Genomic DNA, 13,113 nt, shown 5'->3' with positions numbered 1-13,113 from the left:
TTTTTTTTTTTTACTTTTGGAAAATACCACAGTGCCTTCTCCACACAACAGGTTTCTCTGTTTCTTGACTGAAATATACTTTTTTTTTCTACATCATTGCCTGCCAACACACCCGCTCTCAACAGGAGGGAGTGTTCTGAGAAGAAAAGGAGAATTCCATAAGCCAGTAATCACTGGGAGCTGCTCAGTCCTTGACTCTCTGCAGTAACTGACAGCAAGGAGACCAGCAAGCATGGTGCTGTGCTGTGGCCAAGTAGGATCTTTTCAAAGGTGTGTACATGACTTAGAAGACCACATCCCATTTTCAAAAGCACTCAACTCCTCAGAGAGTTTAAGTTCCACTGATAATGAGTGGGACTTAGATTCCTCAATCTCTTGCATCTTTTAATTTTTTTCCTCTATACCTTGGACACTGTGTTGAGGTTGCCAAATTGATTCAATAAAAATGACCAGATAATAATGACTTTCACGACTGCTGATCTGAAATGCTATCAAAATTGACCTAGAGATGCAGAGTCATACATCCCAATATCCTTAGGTCCTTCATTCGTTGCCACATCCATCCCTTTTAAGATGCATTTAATAACAAATTTACTTTTGCTTCTGTCTTCATCCCAAGTCCCCCATCTTGGTGCCCCAGTCTGGCTTGCAGCAGCTGGCATTAAAAAGAGAAACTGAATCCAAGGAGAACACCTGGCCTGTTTGCCCTCACCAAATTAACTGCTAGGTTGTCTTTGCAATGAGCTTCTGGTGTTGTGTGTGTGGATGGGGTCAGTTGATGTTGGCTGTGTGATTGTGCTTCCCTTGCTCTTTTATGGACGTTGTTTTAAAACTGATGTTATCTTTTGGAAGTCATTTATGTCGCTTTACATCTCACTTTCTGCTGCTGTCTTTCTGGAATTACTAATGTTTGAAAGACTTCATAGCTAATATTCCTCAGACATCAGCTCCTTACCTGCCCAGTGGCATCTGTTTGGGCCATGCAAACAGGAGATACCACTAATCTGCAGTCTCTTTACGAAGTACTGGCTGCATACACAGTTTGCAGCTCCCTCCATGGCAAATAACAACCAATTGGGGTATCTTCAGAACAAATTGGATGATTCTTCAGAGATCCTCTGTAGCTCAACCAGAAATAAGGAAGTACAGTTGGAAAAGTGAAGCCTTCCAGGAGCATTTTTTAATTCATTCCTAATGTCCTGATAATGCAACCTTGTGTAACAGCTGCCTGTGGTTTGCAACTGCCCCTCTTGAGATAGTTTTGAGTCCACAGCTGAGCAATGACTGTAAGAACATTTCTCAGCTGCTTCAGCAAATAATTCAGCCAGGTCAGCATCAGATCCCTTCAGGAGAAACCAGCTGACTGCTGGGTGGAAGTCACAGGATGTCCATGTCCCAGTGGCTTGCACGGGGATCAGTAACATCTGGTGGAACAGCCAGAACAGATGGCTGGTGGGGCAGAGGGGATGAAGTACCTCCAATTGTCATAGTTGTGCCTGCAGTGATCTTTTCTTACCACAGCTTTATTTCTGAGCCCTCTTTACACAGACAATAGCTGTGGATGTGATTTATCTCACTTAACTTTAGACATAGGACAGGTATATGCCAAAGTCTAAAGGAGGTTCTATTTACCATCAGTGGAGATACAACTCCAAAGAGCTATTTGTCTAACTTACTGTAGATGGCTATCTAAGGATGAGATTAATTGCCCTCTGAACTGTCTAGGGTTTTTTCATGGACTATAGAAAGAAGCTGGAGAACTAGCCTGGCCTTTAGCGTTTAGCTTCTTGCTCTGTAGTTTAGGACAGCTAAACAACCTGGTTTGTTTGAGAAGTGGGACAACAGATTGAGGCAGAGGACAAGAGATCTAATTATTTCTATGAAACAAGAGTGAATACAGGAACAGCCTTTTCTTCTTGGTATCTGAGGGCATCTTCTGTAAATATATCTGAACATATACTATAAAGCACTATGGTTGTTTAACTCATGTGATGCAAAGCAACCAGACTCTGGTAAGTGAAGTTCACTGACAGAGCTGTGTCCTGGAGCCTGCAGAACCCTCATCTCTTTTTGACTCCAAGGAGACAGACTGAAAACTGTATTCCCCTTTGACGTCTGGATGTGAAGTCAAAGAGCAGATCTATAGCTGGGGCACATTCCCAGAACTGCAACAGAGCAAAAGGGGCCATTGCCATGTACACTAGCTGAGGAGCTTCTGATCTAGATCCAAACGCTGTCCATCTAGATCCAAACGCTGTCCATCTAAACTAGAAGAAATTGACCTCTGCATCTTTTGAAATATATTCAAAACTATGGGCTTGAAAGGAGGCCATGAATTTCCCTAAATGTCAGAATGTTGGAATGAGCATGGATTCCAAGTCCTGAACTGGCAGATTTGAAGTGCAAACTTGGAACTTGGGCTGTAGATCGTTCCAGTATTTTTCATTCTGCTAAGTCTCACTGGTGAGGTATTGCTGAGTTCCCAGCCACTTTCCCTCACATACACATGTAACATACACAAACCTGGGCTCCTCATCACGTATACAAGTGCCCAGCCAAGCTGACCAGCTTCAGGAGCAATTGTGTGATTGAAAAACTGGAAATGGAAAACTGGAATTATTCAAGAAACAAAATAGAAATTGGAAATGTTGTGAACGTTTGTTGCAAACAGTATCATAGCTGAACCCAGAGCAGACTCAGCCTGATCTCATCAAAGTATAAAGATAAGACAAGGTTTATGTGGGAGTGTTCATCATAGAATCATGGAGTGGTTTGGGTTGGAAGGGACCTTGAAGTTCCAAACCCTTGCATGGGCAGAGACACCTCTCACCAGCCCAGGTTGCTCCAAGCTCCATCCAACCTCTCCTTCAACACTTTCAGGGATGGGGCAGCCACAGCTTCCCTGGGCAACATGTTCCAGTGTATCACCACCCACAAAGGAAAGAATTTATTCCTAATGTCTAACCTAAATCTCCCCTCTTCCAGTTTAAAGCCCTTTTCCCTTGTCCTATTGCTACATGCTACATGTTTTGATACTGTTGTACAGCGCTTGGTGTAAGGTTTGTGATCAATAACTGGCCTTGCAAGTACCACTGAAATTCAGATAAATTCTTGAGCTCAGTCTAATAAAGAAAAAAATTCAAGCTGCAGGCCCAAGTTGGAACTGGATGCTGTGCTTGGAGACCAGAGTTCAGAGCCAGCTGTTTGATAGAGACGTGTCCCAGTACCAGTTGTATGTCTGTCTAAGGTAAGCAACATTTCCATTGATCCATTTTAAAAGCAGTTAAGGTTTTTAACTGAAGTCTGAGAACATTTCTCAGCAATTTGTATTTAAAGTTAAAAAGTGAGTTTCCAGAAAGTGCAGGCAATTGCTCTCTACTTGGCATGGAATAGTAACCACCTTTCAAAATCTGCTACTGGAAAACTACTACTTCTTTCCTAAAAGAGCTCACAAGAGCTTGTTGAAAAATGTTCACATGCAGATTGTTCTTTGGAAAACGTCATTGAAATATTAGCCACTAGAAAGTGGACTTGGGAAATTTTTCAGTGGGATAGTTTTCTGTTAGAAAATGTGTTTTTATCCAAGTCCATTATCTGTGAAAATGTTTCTATTCTAACATTCCATTTTTAAAAAATTTAGTGTTTCAGTGCCATAGAAGCAGTCATTTTCAATATTTCACTATTTCAATATTTTATCTAAAAACATTTTTGCTTTTGAGTGTTTTATTTATGTGGTTGACATATTTCTTTAAAGGCTAGACTTAAACATTTGATTTGATTGAGGCAGTTGTTGAAGAAAAGGTTGTATTTGATGTTTATATGCTGCAAAATAATGGAAGGAATGGCTTCCAGCTATAAGATGTGGTATGATGGCTGTGATCACCAGAAAGAAATCAAACTGAATTTGGCCTTGCATTTTCTTTTACTTTACTGCTAAAATGACTTGTTGTGTAAGTCAGTACCATGCAGTTCAGCACACTGGGGAATAGTTGCAGGTAAAAATTTCATGCAAACTTTATTACACAGAATTTGATATTCCTTTGACTCAGAGTTCTGGCTGGAGGCTAAGCTGTCAATCGGTCTGTCTGCAGCACAGGCAGCTCTGGCAGCACAATTTGCAAGGGAGTGGGAACACACACAAAGCAGACTTTTGCCTGTGAACTTTAAGTGGAGATAGTTGCCAAAGCTGGAAAAATGCCTGTAAACCTGTTAGAGGTTTCTGTACTCTTTTATGCCAAGCTATTTTTATGGCCTAGGGTTGAAAAACTCTGCAGTAAGGATGAAGTCAGAGAGGCACTACCCAGGTAGACCGACTTCGGCTCTGAGATGTCAGGTTGTGTGGACCCTGGAGCTGCCACTTTGCTGAGATGTTTCAGCAGCAGTTCTTATGCTGTCCCCTGGGGACTGGAAAAGCAAGACACAGTTACAGGTTTGGGAGAGCAATGTTCTAGGATTTTGCAATTATTTGAATCGAGAATGCCAAGTCATTCAGCATTAATCAGCTCACACTGGGAAGCCCTTCCAACAAATTCCCCTTTGGTGCAGTTACTCTCTCCCTTGCTCTCATGCAGTTCTGAGAACTGACCAGTGTAGCACCATTTTGGGCTACATGACATTAAAGGCATGATATATGTGCTATATAACATTAAAAGGCACCAAAGAATTCAACCAAGAGATTGTGATTCCTCTCTTATAAGTTATTTTGCTTTCCCCATTTCTCCTGCTTGCTCAATTTCCAGAGTTCTTGCTCCGTCTCATCCCTCCACGTAATGCATGGGCTGATTTGGGGTTTGTAGCCCTGAGATCCTTCATCAGAGCACTACTCCATGCAGTGGTTTAGAGCACCAAATCATTAAGAAGTGTGTAAATTGAAGCCTTAATCCCAGAAGAACCTGGTGTTTTACCAGACTTGTCTGGAGAAGAAAAAGGAGGCTCCGAATGCTGCCCTGCTGGAGGAGCCAGGGTAACCATTCCATCTGACACCTCCCCGCACAGAAAACCTGATCCAGCAAAGGCCAGACTGAAAAGCTAGGGCACAATTTTTTCCCCCATATCTTTCAGGTGCTGCAGAATTCTGCTGTGCTTCCAGAAATCTTACTGGGTCCTTCTGCAAAACTACCTCTAGCCCTCAGGGATGATCCAGGACCCAGACACTGAGGAACCAGTGTCATTCTCACAGACTTTTCCCTGACTCTTTCTAGTGTAAATTTTGACCCCTGAGCCTGAAAAAGTAAGCAGAAGGTCTTCCATCCCTGTAGTTTTCTTGTGAAGGACCAATGCTTTTTTCATCAAAAGATGTTGTTAATGTCTTTGTACAGATAGAGCAAGAGAGAGGCTGGGAGGTTTGGCCGTGCAGGTCAGTGCCTGGGCCTGGCTCCCCATGCCCCGGGCTGTGCTGGCTCCCCTCGCTCACACTGCTCTGGTCCCAAGGCTCTGACCCACAACACAGAGTCACAGAATATCCTGAGTTAGAAAGGACTCATCAGGATCATCAAGTCCAACTCCTGTGCCTGTTTAGGGCACCCCAAGACTCACATCATGATGGCACCATCCAAACGCTTCTTGAACTCAGGCTTGGGGCTGTGACCACTTCCCTGCAGAGTTTGTTGCAGTGTTCAGCCACTCTCTGGGTGAAAAATCTTTTCCTGATATCCAACCTAAACCTCCCTTGATTCAGCTTCCTGCCATCTCCCTGAGCCCTGTCACTGGTCCCAGGGGAGCAGGGGTCAGTGTGCTGCAAGCCTGGCAGCTGCACCAAGGACCTGAGTGGTGGCTGCCTCCAGTGGTGAGATTTCTAATTAGATTTGAGATCTCTACCAGTAAGCCAAGTTAGAACAACAGGAAGCTCATCCACCCTCCCTCCCCCATCTCCCTTTTTCTGTTCCTCTGCTGCAGAGACTTTCTGATGTTCAGATCAGAGGCTCTCTGGGGTTAAATGCACCATTAGTCACTGGGAAGAAAAAAAAAAAAAAGTTTAAAAAAACCAAAACAAAACCCTTTAAAAGCAGATGGCAGGTGATAGAGAACATGTTTGAGAGTAAATATCCACAACAGCATGTCTGCTTCATCAGATATTAGCATCAAAAGCTGTCTGACAATTTAGCAACAAACAGCAATATTGATTTTCTTCCAAACTGCAGACACAGAAAGACAAAGATGAAGAGGTGGCTCTTTCATAGCATCCCCAACATGCCTGGGCAAAGAAAAGACTGCCAGACAGTGAAGTACCTGCAACACCCAATCCCATCAGCGTGGTAACAGCAGCCTGCAGTTAGGGGTTATTATGGGATACATGAGTTTTTTCAGCTCTAGGCTCATCAGGAGTGTGTGCAGAATGCAGTGTTACCATCCCAGGGATGAAGAACTGGAACTGGGGCCAGGAGCAGGCTGTTCTCACCAAGGAAAATGGGAAGTAATATACAATAGTGGGGCTGGTCTGGAGTGTGGAACCAGAGCCCTGGGGTGCAGCTTCCTTCCCTTGCTGTTTTCAGAGGATAGGTGAATTAATTGCTGCAGAGCCTTCTGAGCAGTACTAGCTACCACTCCACCTGTCCCTCCCTCAGATACAGCAGCCATCCTGGCTTCTCAGAGCACTGGCAAAATAGCCATTTTGACCTTGGCAATCTTGAAACATGCCACCTGAGAACTAAGATACAATTGTTTTCTCCTTCATCCTCTGTCCATGAACTCCTTTTTCACAAATTGCTAGAAAAGCCTTCTTGTGCTCAGCAGTCAGATCTTGGAACCATTTCTTGATGACAAGTGTTGGGTATACACAGTCCTTTGGAGAACAGCTTCCTTCTTCTGATTTAAATTCACTGCAACGAGTGGTCTCACATCAATTATGTACAGTTCTCCCTGTCTCCCTGTCTGAAATGTCAGTGAATCTGGTAATTTTTGCTCACAGAAGTGGGGAACTAACAAGGATCTCTGGCACAGCCTGCAGTGATTGCATCTACCTAAGCATTAGCAAAGCAGCAAGGAAACAGGAACAGGCACTGAATCTTGGATCCCCTGCTCACAAACCAGTTTTACTCAGAGAGTAACTCCTAACATGGTGCTTAAGAAGCCTCAGGGCACATGGGGACAGTGCTCAGGAAGGGCTACACAAGGCTCTCTCCAGCAGTGGTCAGAGGGACATCCAGAATGTTCAGAAAAGAAATAAACGTAATAAGATATAAATAATACCTCATAATTAAACTGATTCATTCCTGGCATAAATAGAAATATTTCCATTAACTTTCTGAACTGTCTAAATAAGCACCAGAAGGAACTAAGCTGGGTATCTACTCTGACCTAGTTGGAGTTCTTTATAGGAACATTACTGTATTGTTAAAATACTGCTTTAAGAGCCAATTTTTGATTGTTGCCTTCATTTTTCCACCCTGGAGAAAGCAAGTGGGGTAAACCTCCAGTAAATGAATGTGAAAAACTGATGCCTGGTTCTAAGTGCACATTTATAAACATAACACCAAATCCAGTGTTTTACATTTCTCTCCCAAGCAGCTCTGCCTGCCCTGCTGCAGGAATGGTCTTTCCTTGATGAACAGGCTCCTGCCACAGCCAAGCAGGCTTCCAAAGACAACCTTATGCTGGTGAGACTTTGCTTTGTCACTGTAGCACGTCTGCAGCATTTACTTTGTCATATCCTGGTGCTGAGTTGATTTGCTCATTATCAGATTGCTGTTTATTAATTAAAGCAGTAACAATGGCACAGAGATGCTGGAATACAGCAGACAGAGTTTCATTTATTCCAATTGATTTTCCTATCACATTTTATTACTACTATTTGCTTCGTATGCCTCAGGAAGATTGAACCACGCTGTGCAGTAGGGGCACAGATTTGAATTTCTCTCTTTTTTAGCTCTTGCTAGTTCTATTATGATGATCAGAACAGGAGGTTCTTCCATGAAGTAAAGCCATGACCTTCTCTGCTATAAAACAGCACATGGAGATTTAGTGATAATTAGGCTCCACCAGTGCATGAAGTCCTGCAGGTGGAGTCCTAGGGAAATCCATGCGAGTCATGGATCCTGAGCACATCTGAAAATTACATCTCCGAGACATCCTGCAAATTCTCAGCATGGACCAGAACCATTTCTGTAGCTAAAGCAGCTAGAAGGTAGGAAGAAAGAGCATGCAGAGCAGGCATGTACCTACGCTTAGGCTAGGACCTAGGATGAGGTTTTGTCTTGCAGTAAAATTAATGGGGATGATGACACATGCTTTTTCCTGCTTCTTCCTACCTCTCTTCTAATGTCTTAGATCACTGCTCACAAGCTGGATCTTGCAAACTTCAGCCAGCACATCTGAAACGTCAGAGAAGACCAGATGATTACTGCCAGGAGGTATGTGGTGCTTTATGAAAGTTGACACACGGGTCAACAAAAAGACAAAGGATGGCAGATGCTGTAAGGTTGCATTAATCGTCTCCTTTCTATAAATGAGGCTCACTGAGAAGCAAAAGCTACTTAAAAACTATGAAAATCTATGGCCAAGCTCCTATTTTCAGCACAGCTAGGATTTCATGCTAGAGATTTACAAGTGTTTGGGTGATATTTATTCTGAAATTGCCCCATTCAATGAGTACGACAGGAAACCCAGGGTTGGCTGCAGCTGTAGGTGTGAGATGCAGTTGCGTGGGGAGGTGATGAGAACATCTTTTTTTAAAAAGCTTTGTTTTCTCCATTAATGTTATAATTAGCCTAATTCAGGAGTGAGGAGGCAGCTAGCAGGTGGTAGCATGTGTCATTAATAAAGTTCAAAACAGAAACCACAAATAGTCAGCTGAGCTGAAAGTTTCCTCGGGCTTTTCACTGTTACTGGAAATGTGAGTCCCTCACACAGGGATTTCTTTCTTATCACATGTCTTATCTTGCTAAAATGCTCTTCTGTAACGTAAGCAGAACGCGTGAATGTTTGTGTGTGCATGTGCAAACACACACCTGTGTGCACCACACAAGATGAGGACATGGGCAGCATCCTCCTCTTTGGGAACATGCCACATCAGATAGAATTCCTAATTTATTTATTTTTTAATAGCAGATTTGCTTCTTTTGTTCTACAAGAAGAAAGCTTTGGGTTTTAGAGCAGAATAAGCTAAGTTAGAATGCCCTGGCCCCTCTCTGAAGTCCTTACATACACTTACCAGTTGTCCAACAGTGCCTGAGTAATACGACTTTCAGCTTGTCTGATGGTTCCCTTGGTTCCCTGTCCTGCTGCAGCTGATGACCTTGAGCTGCAGCTCAAGAAAATAATTATTTTCTTCCTAGGTTTTTTCAGCAGCAGTAGGGGTTATTGAATGATTGTAAAATAGGCCACTAGGCCACTAGGGGTTAAGTGAAAACTAAAATAATGCCATCTACAGGAACATTTTTTGGTCACACTTAAGGTCACAGTCAGATAAAGGGTTAGGAAATATCAGCCTGAGACTTTAACATCACAAATTAGTTTTTTGCAAGCACAGCTTGGGAGTGATGGGAGGGGGTGAGGAAGAAGGGAGGAGGAGATACAGACTCTGGTGGTGGATTTAACCTGGACTAAATTCAACCACCTGGATGGGATTCACTTGAGCAGCATGGACCAGAGTGGAAACATCAAGTACCTTTGTTAATCTGGCAGTGTTTCCTTCGTGCTGTATTATTATTGTTATTAGAACCTGTGATTCACTGTGTCCAGCCTGGATCAAATACAGCAGATGTATTTATCAAGATTATTTTTCCCCCCTTTCCTACTGAAGTGCGTTGATGGCAGCAGCAGTTCTGCAGCTTTTTAAAGGAATGATGTCTCCCTCCAGTGGTGACGTGTCACAGCTTGGCTTTCCAAAATCAATTAGGCAATAGGAGTCTGAGGAAATGAGCGTGCATGACAATACACTTTTATGTGAAATAATTTTCTGACACATAGAAGAAGAGAATGACCCTTCCTTATTAGTCACCTCTTTTTATAATGTTTTCCACGTTAAAACTACCCTGTCTTTTTGAAAATCCACTCTTGAATAGCAAATCTCATTTCAACACTCTTCCTTTTAACAAAATTGCTGAATCTATGCAAATAGCACTGGGTTCCCACTCAATTTGCATGTTTTACTATTTGAATAGTAATAGTTTCTATCTGATGATCCCAGAGTTGTACAATAAAATACTGGGTTGGGTCTCATCACCCTGTGGCATGAGGCAAGACAGTGCTTTAGACATTTGGTAGGAAACATCTCTTTGGATTAAGCTGTTTCCAGTTCAGAAGAGACATGTTCAAGCCCTGGTCACCTTGTAACAGAAAGCCATATGACACAAGTGCACTGGGGTGAAGAGATATTGATTTACCTTCTGTAAAATAAATGTAAAGTCAGAAGCCTGGGCATTTTTCAGCACCTCTCCAGTACTCTGCCTGATTTGTGTGACCCTTGCTGCAAGCCCCAATTCTCAGGCCTTTCCCTGTACATCCCACATCTTTCTAATCATCCCTGAATTGCAGATTCACATTATGAGCAGCAAAACTTGTGTGGTCTGTGTTGTGAGCCACAAGTACTCCCCTATTCATCCATTTTGTGCTCCTTACTCAAGTTCTCTATTTTTCCCACCTCTCTCCTCCCATTTCCCCATCTGCAACTAACTTCATAAACCACTTTTCTTCACCTCCCTATGCCTTAGTGTAGTCCTAGTAGAAACATTGCAATATTTAAAAAGGAATTAAAATAGCAGTGATACCTCAACACAGGAAACAGCAAGAAACACTATTCAACTTAAACCAGTATCTAGTGTTAATTATGCTTTTTTCTTCCAATAGTGATTAACCAGTCAGAGCTGAAATTGGAAGACTTGCTCAGAAAGGATTCCATGTGATTATTGATTACAATATGTCAGTGGTGCTTGTAGTTACCATTCTGCTGATTTCATGCCAAAACAATGGGCTGTGATGGCTTGAGAAGCAGCTAAACACTTCCCCTCCATCTGATTATCATAAATGGATTGGAGAAAACATATTTGGGCATTTTCTTTCTGAGCTCTTTCATAATCAGGACTGTGACACAGAGTATCTGTCTTCAGTGCTCACTGTCTCACAAACGTTTGCTAAAGTATGAATATATTTTGGAAGATAAAGCGTTATCATGTTTCTCCCAGAAGAATGCATTCTCCTCCCATTTATTTTGGGTTTCTGGTTGTACTTTTGCCCTGTCACCCACAAATATTCCTTGTATGTTTCTTCCTCCATCTCTTCTAGCCAAGGTTATAAATTAAAATTCAATTTCATTAAAATTGTAAGTAATCATTCTCTGGCTCTCGTTAGTAATGATTCGGTGCAGGGGGATCCCGGCTGCTCCCACAACTGTAATTCAATTGGACTCACCAGCTCTTGTTCACAAATCGCTTGAGCTGCACTTTCTTCACAAATTTATGGCATCAGCACTGTCCAGAGGTTGAATTACAGCTGCAGGTTTGATCAGAGACTGCATTATTCTGCATCTAATCCCTGCATTCTGACAGCAGCGGGGGGGAAGCCCTGTTGTTTTACAGGAACTGAGCATTGTTCTCCTGCTTTGTGTCAGGGGCTGAATTGCCTTTGGAATCAGGGAACTGTCAGCCCAAAGCTACAAGCAAACAACAAGCTCAAATGACACGGTGTATAAATAACAAACATGGAGACAGTCAGAAGGCAGCAGTCCTTCCTCAGCACCCTCCTGAATTACTGGCATGGTGACTGCCCACAGCCTGTGCTCTTGCATCCTTGGATGCTCTTTGAATAGATTGATGCTCTCTGGATACACTGTTGAAATGTGACCCCAGCTGTTACCCAAAATGAGGACTGTGATATTCACTGGCAGCAGAATGTCACTTAACCATTGATTAAACATTTCAGCCAGCAACCATATTCCTGCATTTATTCCCACACCAGCTTTTCCTCTTGAGCAGTGATCTGCAACCTATGGCATTCTTGGCAAAAAAGGGTACATCAGGAGATCAGGAATGGCATGTCACAGGATCTGTGCCTTCTGCCACAGAGGCAACGTGTCACCCATCAGCTGGCAGCCAGGACTTTGCCTCCTGCAAGGCAATATGCCCTCAAACCCACTTGTACCCACAGTTTAAACACAATGGAAAAGAGAAGCCTTTACCCCTCCTAGAAACACACTACTGTGCTTCAGCTGGCTGAAGTGGGACTCGTGGCTCTGGAATTATCTTCATTAAGACTAGAGAGGTACCTGCCCAGAACACATTTAACCTCAGTTGAAATAGGAAAAAGAAAATAATAACTGTGAATTGATTTTGAAAGTTTCTCCCACTTCCATATTCATGTGCTCTAACCACACTGAGCAGACCTGTGCCTGGCACCTGGCATGTCTCAGTAGCTGTTACTCATTTCACTGAGCTTTCCTGTTAAATCATTAATGGAAATCACTGGACGTGGGGCACTAAGGTGTCTTCACCAGCAATCTGCTTCTTGTGGCTTCTGCTAATTTTCTTGTATAGCTTTGCTTGTTTTAATAGCAAAATCTGTCACATTTGAGTTTTGCACAAATCCTGGGGGGCAAATTCCAAGAGATGTGGAGCAATTCCTGTTGACTTTAATGAGGGTTGTGGTTTTTCAAAACTTCTTTGAGAGGAAATCTAAGGTCCTTTTATTTCTTTTCTGCAACCTTGCTTTTTTTTTTTTTATATATGCTTTGTTGTTGGAGAGCCTCTGACATGAGACATGGGATGGGAAAAGCCTGCTTTTCATGTGACAGCTCAGAGCAACAGCATTTGGCTCCTGGTTTGCAGCGTTCAGCTGAGCTGCCCAAATCACCTGTTGTGTGCAGTCCCTTGTGGCCCAGACTCCCTCAGCAGGATTCTCAGTCACTGCTTCCCAGGTGTGTTCCAACACATTTTCAGTGTATTTTAGTTCCTTCATTTGCTCATTTTTTATTCCTCTGCAAACTGAAATATATATATATTTTTTTCCATTCCCAATTAACTCCCTGCCACCCCGCTTGGGGTAAAACCTGATTTATTTCTCCTTCTCTGCTCTGAGAGGACAGGATACTTAATCTCCTCTGGGTGGACGCTGAAACACCGTCTGAATAAAATGCTGATCACTCATCTGGTTAGCTCCTGCCAGCTCTCCTCTGCATTCCTG

Source organism: Chaetura pelagica, unplaced genomic scaffold (genome assembly GCF_000747805.2).
Source record: "Chaetura pelagica isolate M959 unplaced genomic scaffold, ChaPel_1.0 scaffold213, whole genome shotgun sequence".
NCBI classification, from domain to species: domain Eukaryota; kingdom Metazoa; phylum Chordata; class Aves; order Apodiformes; family Apodidae; genus Chaetura; species Chaetura pelagica.
This window is presented reverse-complemented; position numbering follows the sequence as displayed.